Raw genomic sequence first — 15,154 nt, forward strand, 5'->3', positions numbered from 1 at the left:
AGCAGGACGGGCCACATGACTTTCGGGGTTCCCAGTGCAAACGAACATGCAGGGCCCCGTGTTTGACAATTACGGACTTAGAGACAGTGGCAGCAGAGCACACTAAACGGAGTGTAGGGCCCGGTGGAGCATGTAGGGCCCTGCGCCCTGAACACTGGCCCAGAGGGGCCTTTCCTGGGGGGCCGGTTGGCCCCCTGGCGTCTCTTCTGGACACAGGAGAGGAGCTGGGGCAGGGACGGGGCCCCAGCAAGCCTGGGGCAGGTGCCCTTCCCTCTCTCCCTACCGAAGAATGGAGGGTTAGGGGGGACCCTCCCCCCAGGCCCTGCCCACCACTGCCGCTTCTTAAACTCAGGCTGGACCCAGGGAAGGAAGAGAGCTTTGCAGCCAGCAAGAGACCGGGGTTCCAGTGGACAGTGGTCAGGAGGAGGTTCCGACCTGGCGGGTGGGGAAGGCTCAGACCTGACCGCGTAGTGGCAAGGAAGCTGCCCCTTCCGGTGGGAAGGGAGCCTCGCCCAGCCGGTGGGGGCAGTGCCTGGGAAAACCACCTCGTCTTAAATCTACATCCCCACGCGTGCAGAGTCCCCCAGAAAGGGGGCAAGAGCCCTCGGCAGTGTGAGCCTGGTCACGCGTCGTCTGCCAGCTGTAGTGGGGAGCAGGGCTTTCTGCCCCCTCCCTGTGCGTCCCCAGCACCTAGGACAGAGCCCGACACCGTATTTGCCGAACAAACGAAGACAGCAGAGATCAGCCCTGGGAGCAGTGGCCTTCCCGCCCCAGGGCAGAATGAATCCCTGCCTCCTGCCGTCACCCTCGACCTGCCTGCAGCGGCCCCGGGGAGAGGCAGCCCTGGGGGGTGGGGGCCGGGGTGGGGGTGTTAGGTGCCAGCACCTTCCTCGGAAGGCGGCCCCCAGCCTCAGGCGGCAGAGCCGGGGCCTCCGCTCCTCTGCTGTCCTTTCCCCTTTGCCTCCCCAGTTTTCCGGGCGTGGGGATGGCTGTCAGGGTGCCAGAGGGAGGCAGAAGGGGCTCCAGGGACCGGTTGTGACATCGGCAGCCTCTGGACTCTCCAGCTCCCCTCCGGGCTGCAGGCTCCTGCCTGGGAGGGGAGCTGGCCTTGCCTGCCGTCGGCTGACCTTTCCGCCCCGGTCCCCCGAGGCCACAGCAGCTGCACCTCCATCCCTCCGGCAGGTGGAGGCCAGTCTCAGCCGCAACCTCCCACTTTGAGAGGAGGGAGGGAAAGAACCTCGGACCTTTTCGCCGCCCAGCACACTCAGGCCAGGAGGCACCCGTGGGTGAGCCGGCCTGCAGCCTCCCTGCCAGCACGGGGCACTCCCCGGGATTTGAGGAAGATGGGGGGACACCCTGAGCCTCTGGAAACGGGGAGGGCACGCCCAGGCCCTTGCCAGCTGGAGACAGGAACTGCCTTCCAGGTCTCTATGCTTGTCCCCCGGGGCAAGGACCATCCTCTTCTCCTTCCTCAGGACCCTCCAAGTCATGGCTGTGTTTGTGCCCCCTTCATCCCAAACCACCCCGACCTCCCAGCCGCCCCCCCCCCCCCCCCAGAGGATGGGCAAAGGCCAGTGGAAGGGAGGCTCGCTGCCGGGGTGAGCACCCACGCGGGCCGGCCCCGGGCTGGGTGTTTCATTCCTTAGGCTGAGCCGTAGGAAACGGACATTTTCTCCATCAACATGACTCCGAAGGGCACTGAAACAGCTTTGTACGAATATATGTTGGTATTTACACTATTTACGACACGCAGGAAGCTCTGTCTTTCTTCCTGTTTACGCACGACGGAACCCTTGAGGAGAGGAGGGCCCGTCCAGGCAGGATCCTTTTGCGTCGGACACGCACCACAGTGGGATGCCGCTGTTCCACCTTGCGCCTGAGAGAAGGCCGACCACGTGGCGACTCGGCCGGCCTGCACCCCTCCCGGTGTGTGTGTCTTCGTCTTTCCATCCTGGGACCCTCTCCCTCGGTCTCCCTTCCCCTTCTCATCCCGCTGTCAGCCGTGTTTTACTGTAATATTCCCACGCCTCCTCCTCCTACAGGCCGGGTTCTCCCCCAGCAATGTTTGTCATTCTCATCGCTTTCAGGCCTTTCTGTGAGCATGAAACGATCTTTCCAGAAAACAGTGTCGTCCTGATGGAGAGACACACGCCACTGGGGCTGTGGTTTCCGCTGGTGTTCCTTCCCTCGATTTCCTTCGGTTAAAATGAAATCAGGTTTAATAAATGACAGTTAAGATATTCAATCAGATCCCTTCTCAGAGCAATCTCGCCATCCGTTTATCTCGCTAAGCCTCTAGCCGCATCGATGCAAAAGAGATTTCTGGGCGTGCTGGTTATTCATTAATCGTGGCGATTTCCCACGGGGAGATTTGCCGTTATTTTGTTTCACTTTTTACCGGCTTCTTTGTGCCTTCCCACGTGGCTCGCATTGTTTAAAGCCAGCAGGTAGCACTTGCACAAATGCAAAGCCTGGGGGGTACGGGAGAAGCGTGCGGGGCCTCGACGAGAAACCACATCAACGGCACAAAGCCTGTTGACGGGATATTTCACCCGATGAATATTAATGTCAAAAACTGGTTAACTACAGGCAATTGTGCGTGGCTCCAGGCATTACAATCCCGTGTATTATAAACCTTTATGGTAATCACTGGAGACAGGTGTTATCGGACTGACTTTACGGACGAGGCCACTGAGGCTCAGAGAAGCCGAGTGACGGCCGAGACCCCGTTACTAGAACCCGGCGGAGCGGAGGCGGAAAGCGGTTCTGCCTGTGGCTGGAGCACGGCGCGGACCTCTGCCCAGCCCCGCCTCCTGAGTCCACAGATGCTCCCAGACCGTGCATCCTGCCGGGGTTTTCGGGAACACATGGGTCAAAGTTTCTTCTGGAAAGGGAGGCGGGTTCGCCTCGCCCTGGGGGAGAATGGCTGTGCCCGGGCAGGAGCAGGAGCGTGGAGGGGCAACAGCTATAAAGGCACCTGGGGCTGGAGGTGGGGTCTGCAAACGTCACACAAAGCAGAGGGTGGGAGACCAGGGGCCCTGAGGGGATGGAGTGGAGTGGAGGCGGAAGAGGAGCAACGGGGACCATGGGTGCCACTCAAGTTTCTCCAGCCTCCGAGCCGCACCCCCAGGGGCCTTTACCTCCCAGGACCCCTGAGGAGGGCTGGGAGGCCACCTGGGGGTGCCTCAGCCGCCCTTTTGGAGCCCAGCTGCCACGCACGGAGTAAGCAGAAGGAGGAGCGCACAGATCCCAGAGATCGCTCAGTGAGGCATCACAACCCCCCAGCTGGGCATGTCCGCTCCCTGCCCCGAGCTCCAGGCCCCATCACCCGGTGGGGCCCGAAGAGGCCCAAGACCAGGGCAGAGGGTACCAGAGGCAAAGGAGTGGAGGACGCAGCCACTGTATCCCCCGAGGCAACCATGGCGCAGAGCGAGGCATAAACAAGGCGCTTTGCCTGCCAGCAGCCGCCCCTCCCCTGCATACACGCGCACACACAGCCTGTTTTCAGGGTAATGGCTTTGCGACAGCAGAAATTATCTGCAGCATTAGAGGCAGCCAGGCTGGGCGGGGAGGGCACAGGCTGGGTTCTCGACAGGAGGGAGCAGGTGCCCGTGGGCTAGAACCGGGGCCCCGGGGGATGCTGTCGCGGTGGGAGGCACCGGAGGGGCTGCAAAGGGCTCCGTGAGTGGCAGGGCCAGATGGACAGCCCCCGCCCGCCGGTGCCCACAGCCCTTTCCTTCCTGCTTCCGAGGCCTAGAAGTGGACAGATGACCAGGGCCACTGACTCAGGCCCTGACATCTCGGCCCAGCAGCTCCCTGCTCCAGTGCCTGCCCCTGGGCTGTATCCCAGCCCCGAGAGAGGGGCCCAGGGTGACAAAGGGACCCAAGGGAACCCTGGGGAGGAGGATGCATGTGGTGGGCTTGGTGGTGTGGGTGGCGGAGTTGGAATTAATTGACGGTTTCCCTCTGTGGCTGCCGTGGGGGTGAGGGCTGGGCTGCCCAGCAGTGTCGGGCAGGAGGGGGTGCAGGAGGGAGCACCCCTCCTTCCCCAGACCAGATAACTGGAAAGAGCCACATCACCTGGTCTTTAGAAAAGGCCTCTGAGTGCCTGCTGCCAGCTGAGGACGCCCCTGTCCTCCCTTAGTCAGCTAGCCTTGGGAGGGGCAGCAAAGCCTCCAGGAGAAAGTGGGACAAACTGGGCCTTCCAGGCTGCTGGGGACCCTGAGGTCATGGGGACGCGGGAACGGGGCCAATGCCTGGGCCCCCTGGCGTCCCACCCCAGGGCCCCGCCAGGCCTGGTTTCTGTCGTGGGGGGCGCAGGCAAGCGGTGCCTGTCAGCCTGGCAGGGAAGCCAGGCTCCGTGACTCCGGCAGCAGCAGAGCGCCCTGCCCACCTGCGGGCACACCCAGATTGCACTCGCTGAAATAAATTGCTGGAGAAAATAAATCCTGCGCAGACGTGATTAACGGGAGACAGGGAGGCAGGCAGCCGCCACAAAGAGTCGCTGGGGAACAGAGTGGCAGCCGGGCACAAAGCCAGCACAGCCGCGAGGCCTCGGGGGGGAGGCTCTGGCCACTGCACAGCTGCCAGGGTCACTGTGGCCCTGGCATTGCCACTGAAGAGGGGGGTCTGAGCCTACAAGCCAACCAGGCCCCCGGGGGCTCGGGGCCAGTCCCCAGCTTGGCTCCCCGTCACGGCAGGTGGTGCAGAGGGGACTGAACTTGCACTGGCAGTGCCCCTGACCTGGGCCTCACTGCTCCTGGCGGTTGGGGGTCCCCACGAGCCAGATAGGGAAGTAAAGCCCGGGTGGGTCTCAGGAGGAGCCACAGGGATAAGGGGAAAGGACGTCCCTCTTGGCCAGCTGTGAGTCCTTGAGCAAATCACCTCCCATCTCGGAGCCTCAGCCTCCTCCTCTGTCCAACGAGCCAGCAGCTCCACTGCCTCCCTCCTCAGGGGGCGGGGAGGCACGGCTGGGCCGCCCAGGCAAAGCACCTGTAAGGGTGTGGGGCACCCAGGGGCCTGTCCGGGCGAACGAGGGGGTATTCACGACCTTTGATGTGTCCATGCTGTGTGCCAGGAACCAGGGTACAGTCCCTGCCTGCATGGAGCGTGTAGGCTGGAGCGGCAAATGCTGCAGAAATAATAATGACACAACAGATGAAGTGTGATTAGTTCTGGGGTGACATGGGCAGTGTGCTCCAGTCTGGAGGTCAAGGGGGGCTCCTGGGAGCACAAATTACAGTCGGATTTGTGGGAAAACCCAGAAGCTGAGCGCTACACTCTGCTGCCGTGGCCGCTGAGAGTCTCATCACCACTGGGGGGTGGGGGGCGCCGCAGGGTTTAAGCCTCAGGCAGGGCATTGGCAACACCTGCCGGATACCTGCCCGAATTACAAACACTCCCATTCTGTGACCAGGACTGCCCTCCGGGACACTTCATCCCACGGGTCTGTGCAGAGACACACCGGCGAAATGACGGGCATGCTAAGGTGTTCGCTGCCACGTTGTTAGTGCCGGAGAAACAGGGTAACCACTTCGTGCTCATTATGAGAGGGCTGAGTTCAACGAGCTGTGTACAACCACAGGATGGAATACTATGCAGCTGTACAAAAGGAACCCGGGCTTTGTTTCTGAAACAAGTGTCAGGCAGATTTAGTGGAAACAAGATGCAGAGCAGTGCACACAGGAAGCTACTATTGACATAAGAAAGGAAAAAGTGAAGGAGCACGGATTTTTGTTTTCTTTAGAAAACGACACAGGAAATTATTCAAAGTGGCCTTGGGAGTATGAGGAGGGGACAGGCATCAGGGGGATGGGGACAGGGTAGCAGAAAGGCTTTTTATTTTTGAATCATTAGGATGTATTTTCTACCAAAAACTTTAAAAAAAACACTAATGCTTAAGTGATTTTTTTTTTCTCCCTGGAGAGCAAAGCACGGGGGTTGGGGGTGAGGGAGGGTGGAGGGAGTTGGTTCAGTTTAGATTCCAGGCGCCCCTGAAGCTGGGGTGGTCCGGAAACAATTACTCTAAACAAACCAGATTTGGGAACAGTTCATCCACGAACCTTCAGGGATCGGAGTGGCAGGATGTGACCTGCCCCCTCCGACCAGCCCCGGACTCAGCCGGACTCGAAGGCCGAGGGCTCCGCGGGTGGGGCCTGGAGGAGTGGCCGAGCCGAGGACCGGGACGCAGCTGGACCAGCACTGTGGAGATGGTCTGGTGGGAGGCCCGCCGCGACGGATCAAGGGACTGAAAGGTGCGCGGCCTTGCGCTGCGCGTGCTCGTTGGGGGGAAGGGGCAGCCCCGCCCACCTTCCCACTAGGACCCAGAGGAGACTCCTCCTCCCCAACGATCAGGCCTGGCAGCCCTGGGCCAGGAGGGCAGAACAGGCGTGGGGCGCCTCCTGGTGGCGCTCCGTGAGACCTGCAGGCCCTGTAGGACCGGGAAGCCGTGGGCCAAGTCCCAGCACCCCACGGAGGCGTGGGGGACTAAGTCTAGTAAAACATAGGGTCGCACAGCCGGGACGAGGGATTTGAACCTGGGCGATTCAGAGGGAGATCTTAGGGCCGTAGATGGAAGATGTCAGTGATCGTGGCTCCTCCGAGTGACCCCCCAGACAATGGGCTGTGGGGGTGTCTTTCGGAAGCGCGGCCCAGAGGGCGCCAGGCCCTGTTCCCCAGCGGAGGGGCACAGCTCCTGCCCTCTGTTCTCCTGGGGTCCTGGGAGTGAGCCTTCTCTGCCCCTCCCGTGATGGTTCCACCCTGCCCCCTCTTCCCCAAGGCTGCCCCTTCCTTTTCTGATCCCCCCCCCCCGTTCAAGCCACAGCCCCCCTTGGCTTTGGCACCTGTGTAGCCCCCACTGAGAAAGGTGGAGGACCGGCTGCATAATTTGCAGGGCCCCTGGCTCGACAATTAGGAAGAATTTCAGGGCGGCAACAGTGGTGAGTTAAACAAAGCAGGGCATTGGAGCACGGCATCCAAGAACCTGAGTGGGACCAGAGGCCAGGGCCACAGGCCAAGGGGGTGCTGGAGAGAGGGGTGCCCAGGGTCGGGGTAACTGGGTTCATGACCTCTGCTCCCCTGCACAAGAGGCTCTGGGCCTGGGCTCCCCCTCCCATCTGTGCATGTGTGCTCTGGGGACCCCCAGACCTGCCCTGTGTCCTGCCACCTGTACACGCACGTGCACATACACACACACACACACACACACGCACGTGCCTGGGGGGAGAGGTCGGTCCTCAGGACAGAGGGCTGGGGCATCGGAACAGGCTCTGCTCAGTGGTTATACGCACCAGCCCCACCGAGCCTCACGGTGTGTCCGCCTTGCAGATGGGGAAGCGGAGGCTCGGAGAGGCTGATGGCTTACCCAGGTGAGTGGTGGGGGGGGCTCCACACCTGGGCGTGAACCACTGGGGAGACTTGCAGACCCCTAGAGCAGGGATGTGCTCTAGGTCCCCTTGCTTCCAGCCCATGGCGGGGGGGCCTGGAGGAGGTGGGACGACTAATTTGGGAAGCTCCTGAGCCGTTGTTAGCACGGGCCAGGCTTGTGTAGACACCCCACAGGGACACGGACCCCGGGGTCCCTCAAGAGGCATCATGCAGCAGGGACCATGATCACCCCACTTTGCGGACGGGACAGAGGAGGCCCAGTGAGGACCCGCTGGGGATCACACCCCAGAAGGGGCGGGGCCAGGGCTGGAACCCCTTCCGGCAAAGGCCTGCCGTCTGAGCCAGCCCGCAGCACACCTCTGAGGGTGCCAGGGGAGGCTGAGCCTGGTGACAGGGGGATACGCTGTCCCTTGGTCTGTCTGGGTGTCCCCTCTGCCCCCTTGTGCTCTCTCTTGGCCCATCATCTCTGAGCCGCACTGTCTCTAAGTCCTGCCCTGGGCCCGGGCCCGTCTCCTCTCCCTCCACAGCCCCGTCCAGCAGCGCTGCATCGCGGGACCCCTGGCCATGGGGCAGCTGGGGCTCCACGAGGGAGGGGCTCCGTGAGCAGTGCAGTGGCTTGCTGCAGGATCGTACCCTCTGTATTGGCCCCTGTTCTGATCCCCCCCTGCCCCCGGGAGGTCTGGTCCCCTCTCCCCCAAGGAACACGCCGCCCAGGAAAGGGCGCTGTCCCTGTGCTGGAGGCCCTGCCGGTCAGCCTCAGCCAGTTCCAACAGGGCCACCATCTCCACTCAGTGCCCTCCCGGCCCGCCCGGGAGGCTCGGGATGGAGCAGGGAACATCAGACCCGGGCCTGCCTTGACCCCGGGGCCTCCAGTGGGGCCCTCCCCAGAGGCTGAATGCCCCTGGGCCGCCTCCCCTGGGTGAGTACAGGCGTCTTCTCTCTCTCCATCCCCTCTCTCAGAGTCCTTGTTCGTCTCTCTGTCCCTTTCCTTCTCTCCCTGTGTGCCCTTCTCCCTGCCACCCCCGTCCCCGGTGAGTCTGTGTTTCTGTCTCCCTCTGACACCCTCGTCTCCTGTCTCTCTCTCCCCCATCCCCCCTCCCTCGGGGTGTCTCTGTGTCTCTGGTCCTCTCTCTCTGCACCCCCCCGCCCCGCTTCCCCAGCCCCAGCCCCTCCTCCTCCTCCTCCCAAGCTCTCTTCCCGGCCTTGGCGGGGGCCGCGGGGGAGCCTGAGCACATTCCGTGTTGTCCAGGCCCTAATATCTTAATGCAAGGCCATTACTCACCCGGAGCCCCGGCAGGGCAGGCCTCTCCCCTCCTCGTTTGTCATCCGGAGTGAAGCCTCCGCGTTGTTCCTTGGGGATCGGATTGAGGGACTGACAGGCCCGATGAACAAATGCAGCCGCCAGTGACACCCGCCCTTCACTCCCCGCCCCCTCACCCCAGCCTCCCAGGCACCGGCCCCTGGACTTTCGTGGGGAGGCGTGAGGCCTTAGAGCACGGTTTCTCCTTTCTGCTCCACCTCAGAGAGTCCAGCCTGGGGTGAGGGGTCGCAGAAGCAGTTTTCGTGGGAGGGAGAACAGAAGCTGGGCCCAGAGTGACCTGGGGGCCTGGGGGCTGTGGAGGATTTACTGTAAAAACCAAACAGCCAACATATGACCATATCTAGTCCTTAAAGCCCGCCAGGCCCTGTTGGAAGCCCTTTCCCTGAATTCACTCATCTAATCCTCACGGCAACCCTATGAGGTGAGCACTCTTCTTATCCTCGTTTCACAGGGGCTCAGAGAGGCTCAGCGACTTGTCTAAGGTCACACAGCGAGTGAAATCGGTGCCAGTTTCTCTGTTTTGTTGCTAGTTTTCTCAGCACTGTGTCTGTAGGAGAGGGGCTAGCATCAGCCCCTTCGTGCAGATGAGGAAACCGAGGCTTCGCCAGGTCTAGCGCCCTCCCGTTCTCCCGTCTCCTGAGACCGGGCTCAGCTCTGCAGTGCTGTCTGCAGAGCAGGTGAGGTTGCAGCCGTTTGGGGGAAGCAGGAGTGTGAGGCTTCCTGGCCTGGCCTGTGTGCCCCCGTCCCTGGGGTCACACGCTCCACCAGGGCTCCTGGTTTGCAGGGGCAGCACCCAGGGTCACCTGCCACCATCACACCTCTACCGGGCCTTGTCACTGAGCATCTGCCATCAAAGCCCAGAGCCCAGAGCTGAAATCTGAGTGCTGCCCCGTGGCAGGGGCAGGGAAGAGGCTGCGGAGCCCACCTGGAGCCTTCCCACTGCTGCCTGGACACTGACTCTTCCGCTTTCCACATCAGCTCAGTTCCCATAGTAACCACTGGCTTGCTGTCTCCTAGCAACTGAGTGGTCCTCAGAGGGGAAGGCAGAGAGCAGTGGCGAGTGACTGACATTTGAGGCCAGAGAATGTGGGTTCAAATCCCAGCTATGCTCTGCCGCAGCCGTGAGGTCTTAGGCAAGTCACTCCACCTCTCTGAACCTCTGTTCTCCCATCGGTGGAATGGGGATGAGGACGTTCACGGATCAAGCATTTGGGGTCACGCTGTCCATCTGTGAAACATGAGGGCCTATGCAAAGGTGTGGCCTTAACGGCAGAGGCCAGTGGGACACTGCTGGGCCCGGGGCGGGGGGGGAGCAGAGGAAGGTGAATCCTGGGTACCCAGGGTTGGGGGGGAGCCTGGTGTGGGCGGGCCTCCTCAAGAGGGTCCCCAGCCGGGCCCACCCGGCTTTCCTGTCCAGGCTCCTTGGCCTTTCAGGTCCCCAGTCTTCAGTGTGGTGCTTCCGGCCATCCGGGGCCCGTGCATACCTCCAGAGAAACCACGCCCTGTGACAGCTCGGCCTCCCCAACACACTGCAATGCACCGGCCCCCCTGGCACTGTGTTGTCCCCAGCGCAACAGGTTCCCCTTGTTACGTCCCAGGGTCAGATGTGGGAAGGGGCTCAGTGAAGTTAAGTTACAGGCCAAGGTCTTGCAGCTCCCGGGAAGAAGAGCCGGGCCTGGAGCCTGGGTGTCTCTGACAGCCTGACCACATCTCTCCGCGCAGTGTCCCAGGAGTTAGGGAAGAAAGAGTGGGGAGGGAGGGGGGCCCCAGGATGGAGGTGGAGGAGGAGGCAGGAGGGAGGGTGGTCGGAGGACGGCCCTGCAGGACAGGCCTGGGAGCGCCCGAGGTAAGGGACATGGGGCTAGGGGGCAGGATGCAGGGCCAGCCAAAACGCCAGGGCAGGAGGACGACATCTCCGGGGCGCCCAACCGGTTCTGACAAATCCCCTGGCGGCGGCTCCTCAGGCCGAGGCGCCCCGGGAACGCGCTCTGGAGGGGAAGGGCGAGGGGGCCCGCTGTGCGGTGGGCTCGGGAACGAGCCGCTTTTCTCGGCACCGTCGGTCGGAGGCAAGGACCGAGGGAGCCGTCAAACCCGGGCAGGTGCAGGAGAGGCGGAGCCCGCCGCCGGAGCACTCGGGGGCAGGGCGGGCTGCGGGAGGGAGAGCCCTCCGGCCGTGTCTGCAGGGGCTTGGGCCGCAGCCAGCCCGCAGTCCCCCCGCAGGCGCCGGGCCCTCGGCTCAGCGGGGGGCGGGGGAGCTGAGCCGGACCCCGACCCGCATTCCGAGGAGAGCTGGGCCTCTCGGCTCCTTTCTCTGTGGGCCCCGCCCCCCGGTGAGCTCCCGGCTGAGCGCCCACCCCCAGCCCAGCCCCCAGCCCGGCCCGCACCACAGAGGTCTCTGCGGCAGCTCGAGCCGCTTGATCCAATTAACTAATTCCCGATAAGACAGATGTGCCTTTCTGGTCGCTCGCTCGCCCGTTAGGCGGTGGGGAGAGGCCCGCGGGCGGGGGCGGGAGGTGACGTCACGGCCTGGCCGCTGACGTCTTGGGCGTGGGGCCAGGAGTCCCGCAGCGACCAGGCCAATGCCTGCTCTCTGCAGGGAGTGCGGGCTTGAGAGTGCGTGTGGGTCCGCCCGTGTGTGCCTGTGCACACTTGTGAGCCTGTGCGCTGCACCTCTGGGGGGCGGCCTGGGCCCCGAAGGCTTCCGCTGGGTCCGCGGTTTGGCCCAATTAGGCTGACTCCTAAGAGTGTGACCCCCCCATACTCTCGTCCGAGCCCTCCTCTGTCCTCTCGGCCCTCCGAATGTGCCATCCTCCCGTGGTCCTGGCCTCGTGTCTCTCACCGTGGTAGGGCTTTGTGGTGGGTGCGTGCACAGTGAGGTCCTCGCGCGTGCACACACACTCAAGCATGCACACATGAGTGTGCACGCAGAGCCCGCCAGGGCACCCAGATACGTGCCCTCAGGATGCACACTTCCAGATGCACACAGTGGAGCCCAGGCGCGCGCACAGGCGCACAGGGACACGCCTTCCGGCCTCACGTGCGCAGATGCGCTCCCAGGTGCACATACACGCCACTGCTCCCCCCAGCGCCCCCCATTTCAGCCCCTCCTGAGGCTCCCGGGCCTCTCAAGGGGGTTGAGGAAGGGGCAGCAGAGGGGGAAGGGAGGCCTTGTCAAGGACACCAGCAAGGAAAGGAAAAAAAAAATGAAGTGGAAGAAATAAAATCAAAAGGCTTTTAAGGCTGCTCTCCCCAAGTAGTTGATGTCTTGGCTGCGATTGCCGGCAATGAAATATTGTGCTCTCTGATCGCTTAATGCACGGAGTTCCGCAGCCCCCTCCCCCAGCCCAGAGGCAGTCCCCTCCCCTCCCCTCCCCTCCCTTCCCGGTTTCCCTGGCACCGCTGCCTCTCTGCTCCCGGAGGGCCCAGGGTGGGTGGTGGAGGGCACTGCTGACACCTACTTCCAGCCTGGCACTGGTGCCAGCTAGGGGGCTCCAGAAACCACACTGGGCACGGGGTCCCCCAGCCCACAGTCTGGCCGGGAGGGGAGAACCCAGCTCTGGGCTGGGACCCCTGCCCGCGCCTGGCAGCTGTGCTGTCCTGGGATCTCCCTGCACAGGCGCCTTCCCGTCTGAGCCCCCTTGGAGCAGGAGGGGCGGGGCTTGTGTGCAGCGCCGGGATCCCCAGGTGCTGGAGAGGAGGAGGCTCTTGGAGACTCGGGGGGCGGGGAGGGGCTGGAGAATGGATGGGTAGGGGTCATCCTGGCCTAATCCTCAGCCTTTAGTTAAAAACTGAGCTCGGTGGTGGGAAAAGGCCAGCGTTCTGCTTGAGCTCACATTCCAGCTCCATCACTTCCTGGCTGTGACCTTGGGCCCGCTCCCAGCTCCTGGGCCTGAGTTCCACACCAGGAAGGATGGAGCAAATAATAGAACTGGTCTCAGAGGGTTATTGGAGGATTAAAATAGAAAATATATGCAAAGTGCTCAGCACAGAGCCTGTGCACGGTGGGGAGGGGGTGCATAAGTGGGGCTAATTATCTCCATAATGTCCCCACTGCTCCACCCCCCTCGCCCGGGACTCGGAGGGGCAGCTGGGAGCAACCTGAGAGACGTGGCTGCCCACGCGCCCTCCTCTCTCTCCTCCTCCTCCGCCTTCTCCGCCGCCATCCTCGCTTACGGCCCTCTCCCCGCCCCCAGGCGATTGTGCACGGCGCCTTTCTGTCAGGGCGGCCAAATTGGCCAAATCTCCGTAATGCTAAAAAATTGGCCCATTAGCTGGCAGGGAACATTGACAGGAGGGAAGAGCAGTGTGCATTTCTGCCACAGACGTGCGGGGGAGGGGCCAGAGGGAGGGGTCCGGGGCTCCCGGGGAGGCAGCGAGGCCCTGGGAGTGGCCAGCATCCCGGGTGTGTGTGGGGGGGGGGGGCGTGGGGGGTGACGAGGGTGCCTCTGTCGGCCAGACCTGCTGCTGGGGCCGTTCCCCGCAGCACCTCGTATAAACCCACCCACAGCCCTGCGAGGCCGGCCCCGTGACTATTCCTTTGACAGGGGTGAGGAGACCCAGGCTCCGGGACAAGAGGGGCTTGAGCAAGGTCGTCCTGTGGGTGTCCGGGAGAAGACTCAACCCCTGGTCTGAGGTCCCACCGGCCTCCCTGGAGCCCCTTCCCAGGTGTCCCCGGACCCCAAATACCCTACGGGACGAGTTCCTGCAGTCTCTGCTCTCTGTCCAGCCTCCAGCCGCTGGCCCTGCCCCACGGGGGTTCCCCGCCGCACAGGGAGGGTGGGCCAGGAAGCTTGTCTAGCTCGGATCAGCCATGTCCAGGTGCTCCTCAGTGGACACAAACGGGGTGTGGGAAGGAGGTCACGGGGTGCCCGGAGGGTAATGGGAGGGGCGGCTCAGGGCCTCCGGCTGGCCCCGCCCCCTGCCCGGGTTGCTCGGATGGGCGCCGCCCACCGGGTCATTCCCCAGCCTAGAGGCCGGGTCACGGGACCAGGCTCCCCCACGCTCCTTGTGCTGATCTCACAGACCTCTTTATCCCCACTTCAAAATATTATTTATTTTTAGAGACAGGGGAAGGGAGGGAGAAAGAGAGGGAGAGAAACATCCATCGGTTGCCTCTTGCACATCCCAAACTGGGAACCTGGCCCGAAACCCAGGCCTGTGCCCTGACTGGGAATCGAACAGGTGGCCTTTTGGCTTGTGGGATGGAGCCCAACCCACTGACCAGCCAGGCTGGTCAGGGCTCATTATTTCCTTTTTCGGATGAGGAAACTGAGGCTTGAAGAGGCCACATGACCTGCTCACGGCTAGGGAAGGGCGGTGCTGGCATTCAATCCAGACTGCAGAGCCTGAGGTGTCAATCCTTGGGCTCCAGGGCTGGGGGCCCGCCTCCCTGCGGGTGTCGTTTGGGGGACAGTTTTAATCTTGAAAATGTCTTCACTCTTTTATTCCATAAATATATTAAGTACCTTGTGGTGCCCGCACTGGGCCCTGGGAACACATAAAGAAGACCCTGTCCCTAGCCCCAGCTGCTGCAGGCAGCCGGGATGACTCCGCCTCCTTGCTGTGGGCCCAGGGAGTCCGAGTGGCCAAGACATCCAGGCCAAGGTCCTCCTGAGCTGAAGAGAAGGCGCCCGAGGTCTGGGAGGATTGATTCTTCTCTCTCAGCCTCCATCCAGTCCGGTGTCCCAAGACATGGCCGAGGCCCCACAGGGCTGCCTCTGCCTGCCCTCCACCCTGACCTGACTGCCCACCCCAGCTTCCATCCTCAACAGGGGGACAAGCACCTGGAGCAAGCCACAGCCCCGAAAACAAGGGGGCACTCGGGGCGACCGGACAGTCTGGCCTCCGTTGGGCTAGAGAGTGAAGGCTCCCAGGACCCTTCTGCTGCCGCTGCCTGGCAGGGTTAGCCAGGCCGGGGGGGCGGGGGGAGGTGTCCCCTGGACTGCCAGTTTGGAGTAGACCGAGTGTCTCTCTTTCCCTCGGGTCCTCTGGCTGCGCTCCCTGGGCTCCTCGACTGGGAGGTGGTGAGTGCAGTGGCGATGGCTTTGGGCTCCAGTGTCAGGCCCTTTGGGTTCAAGTCTCCCTCGGCCACTTCCTGGCTCTGATGGTGGGCAAACCCCTTCACGGGAAGCCTTGGCTCCCCCTATGGGAGACGGGAGAACACGGGAGGATGGTTCGGGCAGCCGCTCCCCGGGGGTGGTGCGGGTTCCGTGCGAGGAAATGCCAGCCGTCTCAGAACGGCGCCCGGTGCGGTGAGTCCTGGTAGCGACTGTGGCGATGGTGCTGCTGCTGCTGCTGCTGGTGACTTTGGTGAAAATGAGGATGACGGTAACTAAGAAAGTGATGGTCATAAATTTTATCATGGTCATAGTGGGTGGAGATGATGACCATGCTGAATCTGGCGAAATGACAGGAGAGAAGGTGGTGGTGATGGTGACCACGATTCCA

At 62.7% G+C, this 15,154-nt stretch overlaps 1 long non-coding RNA gene across 1 annotated transcript in view; it reads left to right on the plus strand.

The window, feature by feature from the left end:
* LOC118499966 overlaps nucleotides 1–3,081 on the plus strand; it is a 29,902-nt gene extending 26,821 nt beyond the window's left edge. Inside the window, exon 4 of the long non-coding RNA XR_004902485.1 lies at nucleotides 3,070–3,081. This is a non-coding gene — a long non-coding RNA (uncharacterized LOC118499966). The remainder of the gene's footprint in view (nucleotides 1–3,069) is intronic.
* The last annotated feature ends 12,073 nt before the right edge of the window (nucleotides 3,082–15,154 follow it).

This window comes from Phyllostomus discolor, chromosome 4 (genome assembly GCF_004126475.2).
Source record: "Phyllostomus discolor isolate MPI-MPIP mPhyDis1 chromosome 4, mPhyDis1.pri.v3, whole genome shotgun sequence".
Lineage (NCBI taxonomy): Eukaryota > Metazoa > Chordata > Mammalia > Chiroptera > Phyllostomidae > Phyllostomus > Phyllostomus discolor.